Genomic DNA, 22,715 nt, shown 5'->3' with positions numbered 1-22,715 from the left:
GGCCAATGGGACAGGGAAGGATTGCAGAACAGCCGGGGCAGCGAGACAAGTAGCCTAATATGTTTCCAGCTATTGCATTGTCTTCTTTCTGGCTGAGGAATTAAGTCGAGACAGCTGCCAAAACGCATTGGTGCAGAGACATTGTGTGCAGTTCTGCTCAACCCAACACACCAAGCTTATGTTAGAGCTTTGAAAGGTATAGAAAAGGACCATGAAAGAGCTCAGGGGTGCAGCTCCCTCCTGGAAGGGAAAAGGTGGAGGCAACTGGGACCTTTTATTTAGAAAGAAGACAAGAATGGGAGGCATGACAGAGGTGCACCATCGTGCATCATGTTTGGGATGGGTTTTGGGACTATGCTGCCACAAGATGAAGTGAAGGCCAGTGCCCTAGCCAGGAGTCACTTTTCACGTGCAACTAACACTGGTGTGCCGGCTGCATTGGCGCTGCTAGGGACACCATGCTGCTGGACTAGGAAGTGGAGATGACACTGCTGCTGGGTGTGGACTGCATACTAGAAGTTGGCACTCCATTGTCAAATCGATTCTGTTTTACCACAGAGAGCTGGTCTACCCATTAAACCCAACTGGTAGAGCAGGTCTTCCCAGAAAAACAGTGTTATGTCAAGGACCATTTTTCTGGGAAGAGCTGGTCTACCAATTGGGTTAATGGTTAGACTAACTGGGCAAAGAGGCACCTTTTACCATGGTGATTCTCTTTATTTAGCAGGGGGAGAGTAATTGGCCCTATCCACCCTCAGCACAGTACTTCCAGTGACTGTAGCTGGTGTGTGTCTTATGTTTCTTTTTAGAATGTGAGCCCTTTGGGGACAGGGAGCCATCTTACTTGTTTGTTATTTCTCTTTGTAAACCGCCCTGAGCCATTTTTGGAAGGGCGGTATAGAAATTGAAATAATAATAATAATAATAATAATAATAATAATAATAATAAGAAGAAGAAGAAGAAGAAGAAGAATACTAATAATAAATGATTTTAGAAAACTGCAAGGGAAGAAAAACAAATCTAAGTGTTGCATGAATTGACTACAAGAAAGCCTTCAATTCATTGCCTCACACATGGATACTAAAATGTTTAGAAACAACTGGTGTCAGCAAATACATTCAGATATTTATTTAAAAAGCAATGAGCATGTGGAGTACACGGTTAACAATCAATGGCGAGGCACTTGGACAGGTTAGCATTAGAAGAGGCATTTTCCAAGGGGACTCACTATCCCCTCTATTGTTTGTAATCGCCATGACCCCACTTTCACAAATACTAAACAAAACAAGCCTCGGATACCAAACGTCTAAAACATCCAGTAAAATCAACCATCTGCTGTACATGGACGATCTGAAGTTGTATGGAAAGTCCCAGTCAGAAATCGAATCACTGCTAAACCCTGTCCGTATATTCAGTAGCGATATAGCAATGGAGTTTGGACTAGACAAGTGTGCTGCATTAATAATGAAGAGAGGGAAAATAACAAAAACAGAAGGAATAGAACTGCCCAATGGAAGCAAGATCAAGAACCTGGAAGAGAAAGAACCTTACAAATACTTGGGCATTCTCCAGGCTGATAACATCGCACACACTGAAGTTAAAAGAAAATTTGGAAGTGAATACATCAGGAGAGTCAGAAAAATCCTCAAGTCCAAACTCAATGGCGGGAACATCATACAAGCCATAAACCACCTGGGCTATACCTGTTATTAGATACACTGCAGGAATAATAAACTGGACCCAGGCAGAGCTAGAGACGCTAGATCGTAAGACCAGGAAAATCATGACCATCAATCATGCTCTGCACCCCCACAGTGATGTAGATAGGCTCTACCTCCCTCGCAGCTCAGGTGGAAGAGGAATGCTGCAAGTCCATCAAACAGTAGAGGAGGAGAAAAGAGGCCTTGAAGAATATATAAGGGACAGTGAAGAAGATGCACTTCAAATGGTCAAGAACACGAAACTATTCAACACCAATGAAACAAAACAGGCCTACAAGAAAGAACAAGTCAAGAACCGAGCAGAAAAATGGAGAAATAAGCCCCTGCATGGTCAATATTTACACAATATAAGTGGAAAATCAGACATCACCAAGACCTGGCAATGGCTTAAGAATGGCAACTTGAAGAAAGAAACAGAGGGTTTAATACTGGCTGCACAAGAACAGGCACTAAGAACAAATGCAATAAGCGCCAAAGTCGAAAAATCCACAACAAACAGCAAGTGCCGCCTTTGTAAAGAAGCAGATGAAACAGTGGACCACCTGATCAGCTGTTGTAAGAAGATCGCACAGACTGACTACAAACAAAGGCATGACAAGGTAGCAGGGATGATACACTGGAACATCTGCAAAAAATACAAGCTACCTGTAGCCAAGAATTGGTGGGACCATCAAATTGAAAAAGTTGAAGAAAATGAAGATGTAAAAATATGATGGGACTTCCGACTACAAACAGACAAACATCTGCCACACAATACACCAGATATCACTATAGTCGAGAAGAAAGAAAAACAAGTCAAAATAATCGACATAGCAATACCAGGGGATAGCAGAATAGAAGAAAAAGAAATAGAAAAAAATCACCAAATACAAAGATCTACAAATTGAAATCGAAAGGCTGTGGCAGAAAAAGACCAAAGTAATCCCAGTGGTAATTGGCGCCCTGGGTGCAGTTCCAAAAGACCTTGCAGAGCACCTCAACACCATAGGGGCCACAGAAATCACCATCAGCCAATTACAAAAAGCAGCTTTACTGGGAACAGCCTATATTCTGCAACGATATCTATAACCATTGACAATAAAATTCTGGCATCCCAGGTCCTTGGGAAGGAGTCGATGTCTGGATAAAACAAACCAGTCAATAACACCTGTCTGACTGTGTAAACAAGAAATAATAATAATAGACTAGTCCTCCCAGAAAACCAACTGGTAGACCAGCTCTCCCCACATTGAATTTTATCTGACCGTCTTCACACTTGATGAGAGATGATGGGGCCCATAGATTGATGGGACCCATGTTGGAAATGTGACTCCATAAGCATCGATTCTCAGCACTCATAGATTAGGAACAGAGGCAGAGAGTGTAGGACTGTCCCCTTGTTTGCTCGCTCTGTCCATCTCTGAGTTTCATCTGATGGGCTGACACTCCTGGTACACTCCTTCCTTCCTTCCCTCCTTCCCTCCCTGCCTCCCTCCCCATGAGCTAGTTAGTACAGGGTGCAGGCTTTCTATCTAAGTTTGTAACTTCTTTTAAACAACCCCTTGCTGTTTTAGCCTTTAAAAAACACTCATCTCCAGACCTCCTCTCTGAGCTCTGTTCTCATCCAGCTAAATGAGGGGTGGATTCAAATTCTCCCCTAGAATTGGGACATCTGTGGAGCACATCACAATAGGCGTCTTCACAGCTGTTGCCCTTCCTAATTGGGTGGGCAGGGGACTCTAGTCAGACCTGGCCCAGGAACAGAGGGAGACAGGCAAAGCTGTGATGAAATCCAACTTACATTGCGAGGAGGTCTTTCCTCATCTTCTCCCCCATTTCCCTCCCTGTCTAACTCTTCCCTCCTGACTAACTATCCCTCCTGTAACTAAAAGCTGACTGTCCCTCCCTCCCCCCCTAGACCCCTCCCAAAACCACCCCAAACAAACAAACAAAGAAACAAACAAACAACAAACAACAAAATAACAAACACTAACACTAACTGTAACACTGAATAAATAAATAAATAGATAAATAAATGAATGGATGAATAAATAGATGGATAAATAGATGGATAAATAAATAAATAAATTTGAAAAACAGAAACGAACTCTAGTACTCTCTTTCCTCTCTATCTCTCCAGCTCCTCTCCACCTCGCCTCCTCCCTCCTGGCCTAACTCACCCACAAAGAGCAGCTGAGCCCTGGAGGTGTCATGAAAGAGGATGTGTCATAAGCCTCAACAATGGCCATTGGTCCTCTTGTCCTCTTGCCTCTCTAGAGGATGTGTCACGAGCCTCAGCAATGGCCATTGGTCCTCTTGCCCCTAGAGGTTGCTTCAGGACTTGGGGGCATCTCCTGCCAACTGGGCAAGAGGATCCCAAGTGGAGGACAAAGTGGGGATTCTCTTCATGGAGCAGGGGAGGGGAGTACTTGGCTCTTTCTACCCCCTGCACTGTAACCCTCCAGTGATGGTTGCTGGTGTCTATTTTATCTTTCTTTTTAGATTGTGCGCCCTTTGGGGACAGGGAATCCATCTTTCTTTCTTTCTTTATTATTACTCTTTCTTTCTTCTTATTATTACCTTTCTTTATTATTATTACATAAACTGTTTTGGAAACTTGTGTCAAAATGAGGAATATAAGTAGTAGTAGTAGTAGTAGTAGTAGTAGTAGTAGTAGTAATGGTTCTTTCAAACCTCACCCTTCATGTTCTTCTATCTGTTTGTCTGAGAAATCAGAGGGCTCTCTTCCCCCACCCTGTTTCAAGCAACACCACAACCGCAGGCCCCTCAGAGCAGACACCTCCACCTCCATCCACTGCCATTCATCCAAGCAGCCACCTTTGTGGCTGGGGTCTGCTCCTGTTTCTGCAAGACACAAGGACTCCTTCCTTCGGTGCCATCTTGACACCCATTCACACCTGCGGGGACACACATCGGTTTGCTTTCTCCCCCCCTCCCCCCCCACGGGCTCTGTCCTCTGCTCTTTCCAGAGTGTGGCCATGCTATCATGTGCCCACCAGGAGGCAGCGTAGAGCAGGTCGGTGGCTGCTTCTAGATTCCCATAGGGGTAAGGTTCCGTTATTTGCCATTTCTGTAGTCACGTCTATAGGTGAGAACAGAACCCCGAGGGTCATCTCTAAAAAAAACCCAACACAGTAGCAAAGGGTTCTGCTTACGCATTAAGAGTTCTAGGCTCTTGAGATGTTAACTTCCCCCATGATTACAGATATGGCTAGCATACCAAGAACCATTGCCACTCATTTAGCGAGAGCAGATGACTGTTCCTTTTGATAGAAGTCTACAGGGTTCCAGAACTTTCTTTATTAATTTATCATATGTATATACCACACTACATAAAATCTCTGGGCAGTGTGCAATTAAAACCCAACTATCCATCATATAAAACAAATTCAAACCAACCATCAATAAAACTTGGACGCACTTAGGGTTGAGTCTTTCAGTCATTGAAGAAAGTAATACGCTGCATTCCTTCAGAACTGCCTCCAAGAGCTAGTGGATTCCTCCTGTTTTCTTTCTCTCCTCCTCCTCCTCCTCCTCCTCCTGTCACTTCCTGAACGCCGTAACCTCCTTCCTCTATAGTGCCACAGCTGCCCTGTCTGTGTTGCTTGCAGTTGAAAAGGAACCTTCACAATGGGGGCCTAGAATAGCCACTTTCCTTGTTCTAAGGAGGCACTGTCTTAAACAATTCATACACCAACTAGAGTGTGTCAGATAAGATGAAGGAATGTAATTTAATCTCTCTCCCCACCCCGACCAATCTTTTTTTTTTTTTAAAAAAAATCTTGTTGAATTTTTTTAACCTGGGTTCAATGCTGCTCTTCCATTTATTTCTCCTTTCAGTAACCTCTTGCTTCTTTTTTGCGTTTGATTGACAGGCTGCCATTTTATGAAGTGTTTCCTAGTTTTGCAGTTCAGCCTGACAAAGATTTTTTAAAAATCTGGAGTTCTACAAACTTTTTTAAAAAAGAAGTGTGTTTAGTGTTTTGGTGGGAAGGAATTCATAAATGAAAGGATGTTTCAAGTGTAAGGCAGACATCCAACACAGACATATTTAGTGTAGCTAAAGGTCTTTGTCTAGAAGCATGATTTCTATCCTGTTTTTTCAATAAAATATTCTCAAGCTGGGGCGTGGCTACAATTGAACAATGGGGGACAAAGGTCCCTGAAGCCCAGGGGGAGAGAGACCCACCCGCCTTGGTGACAGCTTGTCCTTTGCTTTCCCATTCATGTCTCTCTGAAGAAGAGGGGGGTGGGGTAGGGGTAGGGGCAGGGGCCCATCTTCACTTTTTAGCCAGGGCCCTCTTCAATCTGCCATGCCCCTGTTCACAGGACAGCTGGATTTTGCATCTCATTCTCAAATGAATGATTGCACAACATGTTTCTTCATCTGAACTTGATATATCCGGCAGCATAGACAGAATTTTATAGCATAATATGTTGTGTCAATGGAGCAGCTTCTTTCTCGAGCAGATTGAGGTAAGTGAAGCTGTGGCAGTGTAGTCTCTGATGGTATATACAGTTCCTACTAACACCCCTCCCTCCCTCCCTCTCCCCATCCCCAAAAACATCAGTGTCTCTAGTCCATCACAGAAAAGGTTCTCCTAGGTTTCCTTTGCCTAGCAATTCCTGCTACGATCAGCATGAACAGATGACCATACATTACAGATGATTTGGAGAATAATTCACCCAAGTCCACCCCACAACAGAGATGAAAGTTCATACATCTCCTCAGCCCAGCATTTGTTCCACAAATTGTGTGTGTTTGTGGGGGGTGGGTGGGTACTTTAATATTTGGAATGCATGTAGAGGGGTAGTTAAGAACCGTGGCGGTGTTAACTAACGGGTTACTATCTACTTGGTAGATGATAGCCAATTTTGTACATACCAAGGAGGAGAAAACTTTATAGTTCCGAGAAGCTTTATTGAATGCTGCAGAGTTAACAGTGGCTATGTAGGGCGCAGTTTCTCAATGGCCGGTCCGCGGACCGGTGCCGGTCCACGATGAGTTGAGTGCCGGTCCGCGACTTGAGGAATTCCCCCCACCCTCCGCTGCAAAGCTCCATGTTTTTTTTAAAAGTTATTCCAATTCCAGCTGCTGCGCAGCCGAGCAGATGGCCGTGGGGGGGTGTGAGCTGTCCAGTGGTCCTTCTACCCGGCTCCTCAGTATGAGAACCAAAGCATACTAAGCAGATTCTTTCCCACTGACATACGTTCAGGAATACAAGATGGAGGGGACTCTTCTCAGCTACCATCAAAATGGTGTAGCAAGAGCTCAGTTCTCCGTTAACTATATACCCTAGGATCAATACATAGAGATCAATTGAAATGCTTAGATTCATTTTTTTTTGCAAATTCAATTTTTATTGATTTTAACAATAGTAATATTGTCATTCATACACAAATACACAAAGATGGACTTCCCGCACACATCTCTTCGTGAATCATCAGCTATAAGGTTTGCCCTTGCTATAATAGTAATTCAAAACATAAATTTAAACCCTTACAAACACAGTTAATCTACCCAACCTGCGGTTTTTTACTAAATTTCAAACCCTGCTGTAAAGTCCATAGTAGGAAAATAGTTCTTTAGATACAACAAGAATGGTTTCCAATCTTCTTTAAAGCATTCCAAATTTTGGTCTCTTATCAGTGTAAGTTTTGCCATCTCCGCATATTCCAAAATTTTTATCAGCCACTCTTCTTTTGAAGGCAGTTCATTACTCTTCCATTTCTGTGCATATATAATTCTGGCCGCCGTAGAAGCGTACATTAAAAATGTTATATTCGTTGTAGAAATTACACCTTGTGTTATTCCCAGCAGGAAGGATTCTGGCTTCTTAGGAAATGTCATTTTAAATATTTTCTTTAACTCATTATATATCATATCCCAATAGGCTTTAGCCTTCCCACAGGTCCACCACATATGAAAAAAAGTGCCTTCAGAATGTCGACACTTCCAACATTTGTTTGAAACATTTTTATACATTAATGCCAATTTTTTTGGTGTCAGATACCATCTATACATCATTTTGTAATAATTTTCTTTTAAAGCATAACATGCAGTAAACTTTAAATCATTTTTCCATAATTTTTCCCAGGCTGCCATTTCTATATTATGACCCACATCTTGAGCCCACTTTATCATGGTCGTTTTAACCGCTTCCTCTCTTGTCTCTTCCAGAAGTAGAAGTTGATACATTTTAGAAACTAATTTTTCATCATTTTCACATAATTCCTTCTCAAAGCTTGAAATCTGATCCTCAAATCCAACTTTAAAATCCTTCTTATATATTTCATTTAACTGATGATACTGAAACCAATCTCTAACCAAATTTTGTATTTCAGTTAAACTTTTTAACTTACAGTCCTTTTCCTAAAAATATAACAAATCCCTATAGGTACCCCAATGCAATTGCATATTTACTTCTTTACGTGATAAAGCTTCAATCGGAGATATCCATAACAGAGTTTTAGGTTCCAACCAATTTTTATATTTCAGACACACCCTCATTAAGCTCCTTCTTACATAATGGTTCAAAAAATCTTTATGTATTTTGCTTTTTTCATACCACAGATACACATGCCATCCAAACCTTCTATCAAATCCTTCCAAATCAAGTATTCTAGGGTTTCTTAATGTTATCCATTCTTTTAGCCACGTCAAACAAACAGCATCAAAATACAACCTTAAGTCCGGCAAGGTAAGACCACCTCTTTCCTTTGCATCTGTTAGATTCTTAAAATTAATTCTTGGTCTTTTCCCTTGCCAAACAAACTTAGTTATATCCTTCTGCCATTGCTTAAAACAAGTTAGAGTGTTAATTATAGGAATAGTCTGAAAAAGAAATAACATTTTAGGCAAGACATTCATTTTGACCACTGAGATTCTTCCCATTAAAGACAAATTCAATTTAGACCATCTTTGTAAATCAATTTTCACTGTATTCCATATTTTAAAATAATTATTTGTAAACAACAAAGAATTATTATTTGTTAACCAGACCCCCAAGTATTTGATTTTCTTCTCCACTTTCAACTCACTTATTTCAGAGAATCTGTCCTAAGATTTCTGATCCTTATTTTTAGTCAGAACCTTAGTTTTGGCCTTGTTTATATAAAATCCAGCCAACTGGCCAAATTGTTGTATTTTATCTAAGAGTCTTCCAATCTTATCCACTGGATTTTCTAAAAAAAACACAACATCATCCGCAAAGGCTCTCAACTTGTAATCTTGTTTCCCAATTTTGGGGCCATGTAGTTTATCATCTTTTCTAATACTTCTACAAAGCACTTCTAGAACCAATATAAAAAGCAATGGGGAAAGTGGACATCCTTGTCTAGTCCCTTTTTGTATTTCACAGTTGTCTGATAATTCCCCATTTACAATAATCTTAGCATACTGCTCCGAATAAATTGTCTTAATTGCCCTAATAAAGTTACTGCCAACACCCATTGCATCTAATAATCTCCACATAAATTGCCACAAAACATTATCCAAAGCTTTCTCTGCATCCAGAAGAATCATCGCCATCTGTTTATCATTATGTTTTTCATAATACTCCAATACATTCAGGACTGTTCTCACATTATCTCTCAATTGTCTCTTTGGCAAGAAGCCAGCTTGATCTTCATGAATAAAATGTCTTAATATAACCTTCATTCTTCTTGCCAGAATGGCAGCAAAAAGTTTGTAATCATTATTTAAAAGTGAGATTGGTCTATAATTTTTGACTAACGTTAAGTCTTGATCTGGTTTGGGGATTACTGCAATATTTGCATACTTCCACGAATCCAGCATAATCCTTTTTTGTAAAATATCATTCATAGTCCATTGAAAAGGCTGTAAAATTTGATCTTTAAATGACTTGTAGTACAAAGCTGTCAATCCATCAGGACCTGGGGCCTTGTTGGGCTTACTTTAATTTATTGCTTCTGTTATTTCCATGATTGTTATCGGAGCATTCCTAATTTCTATTTGTTCCTTAGAGAGTTTTGGAATGTTTTTGGTCCTAAGAAACTGCTCAATTTTTTGGTCTTCAACTATTTTGCCTTTGTATAGTTCTGAATAATATTTGTAAAATTCAGCTCTTATTTCCTTTCCATCGTAAGAGAGCCCATTTTTTGTAAGTATTTTGGATATGTAATATCCCCCCCCCCCCCGCAGATCTAATTTTCCAAGCTAACAACTTGCCTGGTTTGTTTGCGAACTCAAATGTCCTTTGCTTAACATACTTCAAATTCCGTGCAAGTTCATTTGCTACTAACATAGAAAGTTGTTGTTGTAACATTTTGATAGCTTGAGTAACTGTCTTCTTATCTTTGGACCATAATAGTTCCCTTTCTTTTTTGGAGATCTGCATCAATAGTGTCTCTTTTTTCAATCCTCTTTGCTTTTTAAAATATGCCTTTTGCTGTATGGAAAAACCTCTCATAACCGCTTTACTTGCATCCCAGATTATTTTATTGTCCATTCCTTGATTTAAATTCAATTCAAAATAATCCTTTAACTTCTTTTTGGCTTTCTCCACAACATCTGATTTTTTCAAGAGGTATTCATTCAATCTCCAACGAAATGAAATCATTCCTTTCTTCTTCCATGTAAAAAAAATTGGATTATGGTCTGAAAAAGTCCTAGGCAAAATATCCATTCTTTTCATACATGGTGTAATAGCCTTAGATGTCCAGACCATATCTATCCTTAGATTCACAGGTAACAGTTCAAAGGCTGCAGGGGTGCCACTTTAAGAGTGGGGAAGGGTACACTTACCCCTCCCGCCACTTCCTCCTGCCGGAGCAGTTTGCTTAGAAAGCTCATCGGGGCAGCAGCGCATCTCCCTGCCACCCCATTGCCCCCGTTGGCTGGACGTCCCTGATGTGCCTGCACGCACCAGCATGCACACACGCCCACGTGTGCAGGAGGGTCAGGGACTTCCAGCCATATCCGGCCAACGGGGTGGCAGGGAGGTATGCTGCCGCCTCGATTAGCTTTCTAAACAAAGGACGCCGGCGGAGGGAAGTGGCAGGAAGGGTAAGGGCACCCTCCCCCACTCTTAAAGCGGCACCCCTGCTGCCTTTGAACTGCCCCGCCACGGTTCCGTGCGCATCCCTCATCCTAATTGCCCCTCTGCACTCTGGGACAATAAAATCCTAGGGTGCAAATGCTGTGCGTGGGATAAGCTAATCATCTCTCGTTCATTCAATATTCCTGCTTCCACTTGACTGCCTTGTCCTTGCATACCACACTTTCCCTTGGATTCTAAAGCACGTACTCTTCCATATCACCCCTCCACACACGCTGCAAAACCCTGTTTAAACATTCAGATGATCACCATTTATACCTGAGTAAAGGATGTGGAGAACATGTCTGTATATCCTTGAATGACCTAGAGGTGGCTACATTGGTGACAAGGCTCCAGTCTTATCACATGTAGAAGGGGTGCTGCTGGACTGAGGTTCATCTGAACCCGCTCTGTCTTTTAATTGGATTTTGAATTCTGTGTTTAGGCATAAAGTGCTCCCAATATAATTTTCCCTGACTCAAATATTTATTTCAGAAATACATATCTGTCTGCAGACTGTAAAATACAATAAAATACAATATGAAAAATAATATGAAAATATGAAAATATTTATAAATAATTGGGGGGGGGACTTTGATTGAAAACAATCTTAAGCATACCTAATGTTTTAGGCTACCTTTGACTGAATTATTCTGCTTCTCAAAATAATATATCTGTTTGCCTGGAATACAGACTAGGATCGTGTATATCCTTGGAAATGGCAGAAAACCCATCGATACTTGTTCTAGCTTTTTCTTTTCTTGGAAGTCTTTCTACATATTTTTGAAGTGTGCTGCTTGTAGCATCACAATGTTTGCTTTCCACTTCAAAACTTGACAAATATTGATTTCATCCATTTGACCGTTTAATGTACACCTGTCATGTTTATTGATATACACTTGATTATACCAGTCTCTTAAAAGAGATTAAAATTGGTTGTTGTTGTTTTAAAATTGGGGGGAAATCCTAAGGATACCTATGTTTTAGACTACCTTTCGTTATTCTGCTTCTCAAAAATAATCTAGCAATGCATTAGTTTGCCTAGGATGCAGATTAGAATCGTGTGGGTTTTTTTATTTACACAAGGTACAAGACCTGTGTCAAAATATTATTTGAAAGGCCACATTGCCTAGGCTACTAAATTGATTTTATCTGGAAAATGATCTTTTACTCATTCATCTCCTGCAATCATTTCTGCAGAAGCGGAAGTTTTGAACCGTTTCTGAAAAGCAACATTTCCGTGAGGGGAAGAATAACTAATAAATAATGACACAACTGGTGTGAAGAGCATCTTGAGCAAAGAAGGCCCAAAATATGCAGTGCTTCCATCCAGCTTTGATGGAGCCAACAGAAATGTTCATCCACCAAATTCCATTTGCATCTCTGCAGGCCTGTGGCTAACAAAGTTGTAAGTCTGCAGAGATGCCAAGATTTCTGTTTCTTCTCCTCCCCAGCCCCATCTATGAGCTCTGCCACTCAAAGAAGGGCACATAACGATAACAGCCAAGTTATCTTTTCAAAAGTGGATCTTCTATTACATGCACTCCCCACTTCTCCAAGTGGTGAGATATTCCAGGGACAGTGCTACCCAAATTCTGGCTTTCTCTGGAGCAGCAATGCAGGCTTATGGTGGTGTCTTTGGAATATTGAGATTATTGACAAATATGCAGAGTGAGTACTGGAGAGAAGTAGGGGCACTGCTAGATAATTAAAAGATCCAGGCCCATAGGGCCCACAGCCAGTGTTCCCTCTAAGGCAGGGCTGCTCAACTTTGGCCCTCCTGAAGCTGTTGGCCTACAACTCCCATAATCCCTGGCTATTGGCCACCGTGGTTGAGGATTATGGGAGCTGTAGTCCAAAAACAGCTGGGGGGCCTAAGTTGAGCAGGCCTGCTCTAAGGTGTGTGCCCACTGTCACATGTCTTTTGATGTCAGCTCAGTTCATTTTAGATCCCGCTCAGGCTGACTCAGGAAGGCCCAAATGAAAGCATTAATTAATTGCTATTGAAGCAGTTAATCACCAGTACATGCACCTAATGGCACAGCTTGGAAATGACTTGATTAGCAAGCCAGAGGTTGCTGGTTCGAATCCCACCTGGTGTGTTTCCCCAGTGGCGTATCGGGGGGAAACGGCGCCCAGGGCAATCGCCCTGAAATGGCTTCCCCCCGCATTGCCCCCCGGCCCCCACATACCTAGGCCGCCGCCGCCCAGGCAGCAGATCGACGGCAGTGGCGGCGATGTGGCGGGCCGCAGCGGCGCATCACCCACGGAGTGGTGGTGGCGGCGGCGGCGGCTTGCCCGCCGCGCCGAGTGCGGCGGTGGGTGGTGTGGTGGCTGGCCTCGCGACGATGGGATGGCCTCCTCAGGGTATGTAGCGGGCGCGGCCAAGCGGCCGTGCGGAGTGCAGGCGGCAACGCCGAGCTTGGCTTCTGGTCCGGCGTCGCTTCTGCGCATGTGCGCCTGCGCAGTTGGGACGCCGACGCCGGCATCCCGACATCGCAGACGTCGGCGTCCCAACTGCGCAGGCGTGCCAGGCGCACCTGCGCAGAAGCGACGCCAGGCCAGAAGGCTGGCTCGGCGTCGCTGCCTGCACTCTGCACCGCCGCTCGGCTGCGCCCGCTACATACACTGAGGAGGAGGCCTGGCCATCCCATCGCCGCCAGGCCAGCCACCACACCAGCCGCCGCTGTCACTACTCTGCGGGCGACCCGCTGCCGAATTGCCGCCCGCATGCCCGCCGCCACACTCGGCGGGCGATCCAAGGGGCGGCGGCGGGGGGAGCCACTTTTTGGCGCCCCCCACGTGACCCGGCGGGGTGGCACCGCGGGCACGTGCCCCCCTGCCCCCCTATAGTTACACCACTGTGTTTCCCAGACTATGGGAAACACCTATTTTGGGCAGCAGCCATATAGGAAGGTGCTGAAAGGCATCGTCTCATAGTGTCCGGGAGGAGGCAATGGTAAACCCCTCCTGTATTCTAGCAAAGACTCGATGGTCCACTTTACCTTTACATCCTTGTTCTGGCATCTTTTGAGCAGGGCTATTGCTAGAGTCCTATTAGGACTGGGTGCTTGGTGCACATTATATGCTTTCTTATCAAATTCCCCCTCTGTTTGTAATAACTTCTTGTGGCAGCCTTGCACTTAAGTCTAATTTGTGTGTGTGTGTGTGGGGGGGGGGGGTACTTCACATTAAAATCTCAAATGTTTGATTCCTGTCTCTGTGTGTGTGTCTTTGTGGGGGGGGGGGCAATATATATGGGTGGAGCAGTTACCCACTTCCTTCTCTTGGGTCATCGACCTCCTCCTCCACTGAGCCCTGCAGCTGAGGTTGCTGCTAGGCATGACGGCTGGGCTCTGCCCTCTTCACTGAGCCTGGCAGCTGGGTCGCTGTTGAGCATGAGACCAAGGTCCCAGGTATAGAAAAAGCCAGCCCCCAAATGTGAGGGGAAAAGACAGTGCCCAAATGGGAAGAGGCAGAGAATGGAAGAGGAAATAGAAACATTGGAGCTACCGTGAAGGGTTCTTTCTCCTCTGAAGTAGGAGGTCATGGCTCACAAAGGGTTGACTTCCACTCCTTGCTCCCGATAGACAGGAAATCTCAGGTGTTTTTCAAGTAGCTGAAGTCTGTCCCCCTTCTCCCAGCATGCTCAGGTGTGATTCCCTAGTTCCGACTGTTGCGTTTCATGATTGGGCTGCAGAACTCCACAGTGTTGTGGAACTAGAGGTTAGCACTCAAAGGGAGTAGGATAGAGGACGGATGCCCTGAGATATTAATCAAGGTAGAAACGGAGGTTGTTCCAAGGTTAGCATCGGAACAATTAGTCCCAAAGGTTGGCGCAGAGAGACATAGCCTGACACCACACTAGTCCCTGATCCACGGGTGGGCTGTGTGACCTCCTACTTCAGAGGAGAAAGAACCCTTCACGGTAGGTCCAATGTTTCTTTCTCCCTCGAAGTAGGAGGTCACGGCTCACAAAGGGACTTACCAGAGCAGTTATAAGTTACCATGGGGAGTGGGGAAGTGGATCAGTTCTGTACCACTTGCTGGAGCACCCGTCCCCCAATTTTGTAGTGCTTGAGAAAGGGAGAAATGGCGGGCCATGTGGATGCCCGGCATATTTCCCCTAGCAGCGCCTGTGCTGTGAAAGCCGCCGAGGTGGCTGCCCTGTGGTAGAGTGTGCTATGATGCCCCATGGAAGCTGGGTTGACGGGGCTTGTTAGGCTGTGTTGACGCATGCCCTCGTCCAACGAGCTAAGGTCATCTTAGGCGCCTTAGAGCCCTGTGAAGTCACGTGGAGGGGAACGCAGAGGGCCTCGGACCGCCTTAGGTCCTTTGAATGTAGGTGTGTCAGGCCCTGCAACCCTCCAGGGAATGCCAACTGCGTACAAGCGAATGTATGGGCTTGGAAGACTGAGTTTGTTAATCTATTTAATTATTTATTTTGACCAAGGTAGGGTCAAAGGACCCTACATCTTAGGGACCAGCACATCTGGCTGGAAGACGCAGAGCTCCCTTTGAACCGAGAGCGCCCCCTGATTCCGATACTCTATGTGCCAGAGTGATCATCACTAGGAGAGGACCTTGTCGGATAGATACTTTAGCGGGATAGATGAAATTGGTTCAAAGGGGCCCATGTGAGGGCATTCAGTACCTCTTTGAGGCTCCATGAAGGAAGGAGATGAATCAGTGGAAGAGCGATATTGGTAGCTCCTCGAAAAAACAAGAGAGGTGGAGGTGGAGTTGAATACTCCCTGTTCTCCTCAGGCTCAGGACCGAAGCTAAGACTGAGACCTGTTATTTCAGAGTAATGGGTCCCAGAGCCTGGCCCAGGCCTGCCTGCAGGAAGGGAAAGCCGTGTCTTGGGGGGACTTTGGCCAAGCATATCTCAACTTTTTATGCCTAGCCCATCTAAGGTGGCCTTTCTGAGGAAGACGGCCCAAATCATCTGGTAATTCCTATTGGTGCTTTGGCGCCTAGTGGCCCAGATTGTGTCTTGCACCGTCCTGGAATAGCCCTCTCTTCGCTAACTGCGTGCGGTTAACTCCAGGCATGTAGTAGAGCCATGCCCAGTCTGGCTGAAGCAACAGCCCTTGGGTCAGAAGGTCCGGCCGTTGCAGCAGAGGCATTGAGGCCGTGACAGAGAGGGGTACCAGTCCGGCGAACCATGGTCGCCTTAGAGCGGGGCCCCTATATTACCTGTGCCCTTTTCTGTCGGAGTTGTGCCATCAGCCTTGGACGACAACCTACCGGGGTGAGGCCGTCCAGGATACCCTGCGGCTAAGGAGAGTCGAGTGCGTCCATGTCCTCCGCGAGGTGGTGGTAACACCTCGTGAAGAAGTGGAAAAGCTGCTTTATTAATTTTATCATCATCAATTTCGGCGTCAAGGGACCCGCAAGGTCGGGGGAGTCCTAGGGAGGAACCACTTAGACCTCTCCTTTCTTTGTGGTCCAGAGTGGGTGGACTCAGGAGCCAGAGAGAGTCGAGCCCCATGCCCCACTGCTGACCCACCAGCCACGTGCATCCTCAGGCCTCCCGGCTGTTGCAGTGAATCACTGCAATCGGCCTGTATCTAAATTATCTCGCTTAGTCATAGAGGGACTAACCAGGAGGGCAGGCGTCTAGGAGATGGGAGGGGGGACCACCAAATAAATACAATGCTCTTCTCCCACAGAGGTTGCAGCACAGGAACAGGCAGCTCAGCATTAGAGGGCTGCATTATGGGAGATGAAATCATGATAATCTCCACAGTGTGGCTGGTGGAGGGATGGGAGGCTGCTGGAGTAGATTGATCTCCACACGCACCACTCACCTGTCGAGGATCCGGACTTACCGCCTCATGCTGTTGTCCCTGTCTGGTAGCCTCTGTGGCCCGTCTGGCACATGGGTCCACGTTGTAGGTGCAGCCTGGCTGCCCGCTCATTGACCGCTGAGCACAGTAGCGCATCAAGATGCTCATTGAGCAGACGCCTCTGGTCCTCGCGGGATATGTTATGCGCCAGGTCACTTGTGGCATGGGTGAGGGGCCAGAGGCTTCACCCAAATGCCAGCTCCCCGTGCTTGGGGAGGGGGTTGCCAACCCCAGGTCGAGGCCAACCAAGGTTCTGCAACCAGGATCTGTCATGCGCCAAGGTCACCTGTGGCGTGGGTGAGAGGCCGGAGGCTTTGCCCAAACGCCAGCTCCCAATGTTTGGGGAGGGGGCTGCCAACCCCAGATCGATGCCAACTAGGTTCTCCTCACAGCATCTGTTATGCGCCAGGTCACCTGTGGTGTGGGTGATGGGGCAGAGGCTTCACCCAAACGCCAGCAACCCTTGTTTGGGGAGAGGGTCGCCAACCCCAGGTCGAGGTCATTCAGGTCCTCCCATGTTGGTGTCATGCCCAAAGTCCACCTTGCTGGCAGATATTCATGTCTGCATCACACCAGCTGGGCAGCTCACCCACGTTTCAGAAGCGGGGATAAATAGGAAGCAGCCTTATACTGAGCCAAATAATTCTCCAGAATTGACTGGGGGATGCTGTCAGTGGCTGAGCCTGGGACCTTCTGCATGTTGCAGTCCTCCCATTGACAGTAATCTACCTCCCCTTTAGGGGAGGGAAGAGAGTTGGCTAAGGCAAACCAGGGCAAACTCTGCTAGGCAAAGGGGAGATATTTGCCTTTGCTGTCAAGAGACAGCCTCCTCTCCCCAGCTATTAGCTGAGGGTACTTCCTCCTCATTCAAGTGCTAGCCATGCTTAGAATTCATCTGGTAAATCCTATTGGTTGCCTCCTAAGAATTAGCATAGTAAGCTAAGCAACCCAAATAGGTGCAGTACTTCCTCCTCTTTAATAGAAGGGCGGTTGCTAGATGGGTCTAGCACTGAGTCATGGTCAAAGGTGAAGCTGAGACCTAGAGGATCAGCATAGCCACAGGGGTTGAGGCAGGGATCAAGATAAGGGGCCCCACCAGGGGCTGCGGCCTGTTGGAAAGGACGGGGGGGGGGGGGAAGCAGCCCTCTTTCCCCTGAGCGTAAACTTGAGGGGTAGGGAAAAAACCCCTCCATTAAGTGGCTGCTGCCACGGAATAACAGTCAGGACGATTTTAGTCTTGAGCCATTTAGACTATGAACTGGCTCCAAGTTATTTTACTCTCAGCCTAACCAAATTCCGCTGTGTTGTGCCTCTGTGCACTCTGCTCTCATGAATAAGGGTTTCTCCTTCCAGAGGGAATTCCCAACAGCACTGGTGATTTCTTGCTGTGTATGTCAGCTTGATTAATTTCATGTGTTACATTATTGTGAAATAGAAAACAATAGAAAGCATTACACAATTGAAACAATATAGGTCTCAATATTCTACTACCAGAAATATATGACTACCCCACTTAATATGTCATCCTTTCTTTCTATCTATAATTCATCATATTTCTGCTTTCATTCCAGTCCAAGAGAAATCTATTCAACACATTGAGATTATTTTGTGTTTACAAGGGAAGCAATTTTAAAGTATTTGGTGAATTTTGAGCCAGCTATGCGTGCGAGCCTGCAAAGCTTGTGACTGTCTCTGCATCTTCATTTCATTGCATTACTGGGCCGAAATTCCTGAACTACTGCATTCTACTATTGGGCATGCAGGAAATACTCCTGGCACTGCCATATATTTACAAACAGCACAAACGGAGTTAGCTAGATTCAGAAAATGAAGCAACGATCCACAGAGAAGCCAATTACGCCCCTAAAACATACATAAATGTAATGTATGCCATCGGGTCGATGCCAGCTCCTGGCGACCACAGAGCCCTGAGGTGGTCTTTGGTAGAATACAGGAGGGGTTTACCATTGCCACCTCTCGCTCACTACGAGATTATGCCTTTCAGCATCTTCCTATATCACTGCTGCCTGATACAGATGTTTCCCATAGCCTGGGAAACATACCAGTGGGGATTAAATACATATAAATTGGCACTTTTATGACAAATTATACTTTATAAAAAACAGTTATTAAAAACATAAAACATACACAATTAAACACTAGAAATAAATTGACAAAAACATAAAAATAAGATTGAATCCCATACTTCATTAACAAAGTATATTCCAAGTCCAGTCCCACCAACATCCACAAGGAAATAGTTCTTCAGTGTGGAAAGGACAAAGCGTATCTAAAACACAGTCCACCGTATCCAAAGAGAGTTCAAATTAGAGTCAAAGCTTCTTAAATTCATGCAGAGATATAGCCACAGACTTTCTTATTACTGTTCATGACGTTACATTTCAAAGTAAGGTATCTTATTTCTAGTGAAATGTCTAGGGTTTAATTGTGTTTTATCTTTTTGATAACTGCCATGTTATATTTAGTATTGTTGATTGTGAATAATTCATGGACTGATCCACTAAAACCCTGCATTCTGCGTTCATATTCTGACATCAGACCCATTCACATGTTATGTTCAGCACTTGCACAATGAGTGCACAGGGTGCACAGGGCAGTCACAACTCTGTACGGGGACAGCTATCAAATGTTATGTTGCACATAGGTACAGCAGTATGTTCCTATCTGTAGTATACATTGGAGGGGCCTGTACCCAGGTTCACTTTTAAAATGAATGTGGGTACAGAGCCATTCACACAAACACATGTGGTACGAGTGTACAGACATCTCTAGGCTTCTGCAGCTTAGTGCACTGCACCCTGACTGCATATGGTGATGGTTTTTACTCTGTATTTAAATTTAAAACCATCTTTGAAGAATCAGCTGTAATACTTCACAGGACAGTTTGAAATTATATACATGAAAGGTTAACCGATATGGATGAACAAGAATCCTCAGCAGTATAGTGGCAAGAGTGAGATTAACCTGGATCAAATCGACCTGGTTTAAGTTGCTGCTCTATCAAGTTGCTTGCTGAGTCACCTTCAGCAAGAGCTTTTTCCGGGAGCATCTTCACTTTGGGAGGGTTAGTGTGCGGCCACATATCGGCCCGATTAACCCAAAGTGCCTGAAATATTTCAGAGAGCACTTCACACACCATTCAGGGGTTTTCCTCCGTATTGGAACCTAGCCCTGTTTACGTCTAGGGTTAAAAACTCCTCTTCTTCCATCGGCATATCCGTTATGCCCCCAACTTGCAGGAAAGCCTCGTGGTAAGGCCTGCTGTCTAAAAAGCCTCCCGGATGCTTTCCAGACTGGACACTATAACAGGGTCACTCCATGTCCATTAATTGTCCTTCCGCACTGCCTGGGTTTCTACATCGCAGTCCCTGCGCTGTCAGCAAGGTGCCGTCCACATTTCCAAAGCCTTCTTTCAGGTGTTCTCTTTGCAATTCAGCGCTACCACCTTGTAAATAGAAAGCTGTATTTTCCCAATGCAAAAGTTTCATGCAAGCTAGAAAAGACTGCTCCCCTGGTGTTGGTTTTGTGCAACAACCGCTATTTACGAGTTCAAAACAATATTGCCAAGCTGAAGTCAACTACCGATGTTCAGCGGGTAATCTGGAAAATGTCCTGGGAGCTTTCCAGATGACACCTTTGTGACAGCACAGGGTTTGCAATGTCGAAACACAGGCAGTACGGAAGCACACTTAACAGACAGTAATGCCACTTTTGTAGTGTGTACTCTGGAAAGCGCCCTGGTCAATTTCTCTTCCTCTCAGTCTAATTTCTCTTGCAGCATTGTTGTGAGGATAAAGTGGAATAACCCTGTATTCTGCACTGAAGTCCTTAGAGGAAGAGCAGGCTATCAGTATGAGAAATAAAGAAGGAAAAATTAAACATTTTCTTTGAGAAAATGAGTTTTTTCTCTTTTTAAAAACAGGAAGCCAGCACAAATGTAGTGGAACATGAGCATAAAAGAAAGTATCACTAGCATGTTTTTGGAGAAGTTTACCAGGTCTTTACTCCAAAGAAGAGAAACTTGAGCTACTAACTATTTATTACATGTTATCCATGTTAAAGACCGTGTTCCAAATGACTGGTATATGAATGAGATGAATGAGATTTTCTCAATCAATGTTTGCTGGAGAAAAGTACGTGGATTTTGTCTATAAAAATAAAAACTGTGCATTGAACAAAGATTAAGCAAGTACCTGGATTATCTGTGTGTCTGAAAGATTTAACAGATTCCATTCAGATTGTCTGCTGCTTCAAACTGTCATCAAGATGCAAACAAAATATGGGAGTTCAGTCAAAGCAGGGTTGTCACAACCAAAAGATGCTTTTCATCTAGAGGTGTTGCTGCAGTTCATATTTCCTTCAGAAATATGGGCCCTGGGAGCTCCTAATGCTCACTTCAAGTGTTTGAATCGGAGGCAGGCATTTGTATCTGAAGGGAAATTTCCCCCGTCCTTCCAGAATAGGCAACTTCCAACCCCAATTATGGTTGGAATTTGCTCCTGGTTGCGACCCAGCCGCCTCCTCTAGGGGCTCCAGCCCCCTCCTCCTGGTTGCAACCCAGCCTCTTCCCCTTGGCTTGCCTAACACATTGCACCAGGTAGTGTCTCCACCTGGGCAGCTGGTCAAGGGTGACAGTTTTCCCCTTCAAATAGACCGGATGGGACATGCCATGCCAATGCAACCAAGAGGTTTGCCATGCCGATGCACCCAAGAGCCACTGCAGTCCTCAGCCTTGTGGCACTTCCAAGAGAGCAGCAAAGGTCCGGAACCAGGGGGTGTCCCAGGGTGTACATTGAGGCTGGCTATGAGCCCCAGCAGGGCCTGTGTGGTGGGAGCCCCCATTGCACCTGGCCTTTCCCTCCTGGAGGCCAAGCGCATCCTGCACGGCCCGGTGGAAAGTGTGCACAACACCACAGAAGTGCACCAGTTGACCATGCGTAGCAGCCCTGGCTGTGTTTGCTGCATTGTCAGTGACCAGGAAGCCTTGCTGGAGGGCTGGCTCCCCAGGAACCCTAGAATCCACCTACTGGGCCGTGGCTGCTGGCAGCTCATCTGACGTGTGGTCTGTGTCCATTGCCTCCACATGCAGCACAGCCCCCCAGGGTCATGCTGCACGGGAAGAGGTGTCCACGCCACCAGCGCCAGAGCTCCCCATCTCTCCTGCCCCCACCAGTGCACAGTGAGGGACTGGAAGGCAGTGTGCAGCCCACTGCAACTGGCCCACAGAGCTCCTGCATCACCATCGCCCAAGTCGCTCTGGGTCCTTTGCCCTGCTGACGCATGCCCTGCAGTGGGAAGAGTCACTAAGGCAGAGCTCCAAGTGATCTCACACTGTGCTGCCATGATGCTCACCGGCCACCATGCTCACCAGCCCTGCTCACGGCCCTTTTCAGTGGTGGCGGTGCTGCTGGTTGCTCTTGGGGCTGCAGTAGGGATGGTGGCAGCTCTCTGTTGGCCATGCCAGGATGTGCCCTTGCCCCCTGAGAAGGGGTGGGATGGGGGTGGGGTCTGTCAGGGGATTCACAGAATGTGGGGAGATCCCGGAAGGCTGATGGTTTGGATTCCTGCATGACATGACGCAAGGCTGTCTCATCTGAAGCCCTGTTGGGGATTGTGTAGGGGTTCTCCACATCTGAGGGCCCCTCAGTGGCAATGTCGGTGTGCTTATCCAAGGATGCTTCCGGGTGTAAGTTAGGGTGGATACTGACATTCAGCCCAATTCCGCCTTGGTGTTACATAAGCTCTTTGGGTGAATATTTGCTCCCTTCCCCTGAAGGAAGGAGACCCCCATCTCCTTTGTCCCCCCACCTTCATCCATATGAGACATGGAAAGGACGTGAGCTATTGACGTGATCCTTCCTATTCACCGTCCTTTCCCACCAAGTGGTCCTCACCAGCTCTTCTTACTTTAATGTCCCCCCACTTAACCCAAACATCCCTTGCTTTCTTTCCCCATCTCCTCTAATAATAAGCATCTAGTCAGTTAAGCACATACACTTAAGGCCCATTCACATGTTATGTTCAACACTCATACGACGAGTGTACAATGTACACAGGTAAA

Source organism: Hemicordylus capensis, chromosome 6 (genome assembly GCF_027244095.1).
Source record: "Hemicordylus capensis ecotype Gifberg chromosome 6, rHemCap1.1.pri, whole genome shotgun sequence".
NCBI lineage: Eukaryota > Metazoa > Chordata > Lepidosauria > Squamata > Cordylidae > Hemicordylus > Hemicordylus capensis.
The sequence above is the reverse complement of the archived record's forward strand: the minus strand, read 5'-3'. Positions refer to the sequence as shown.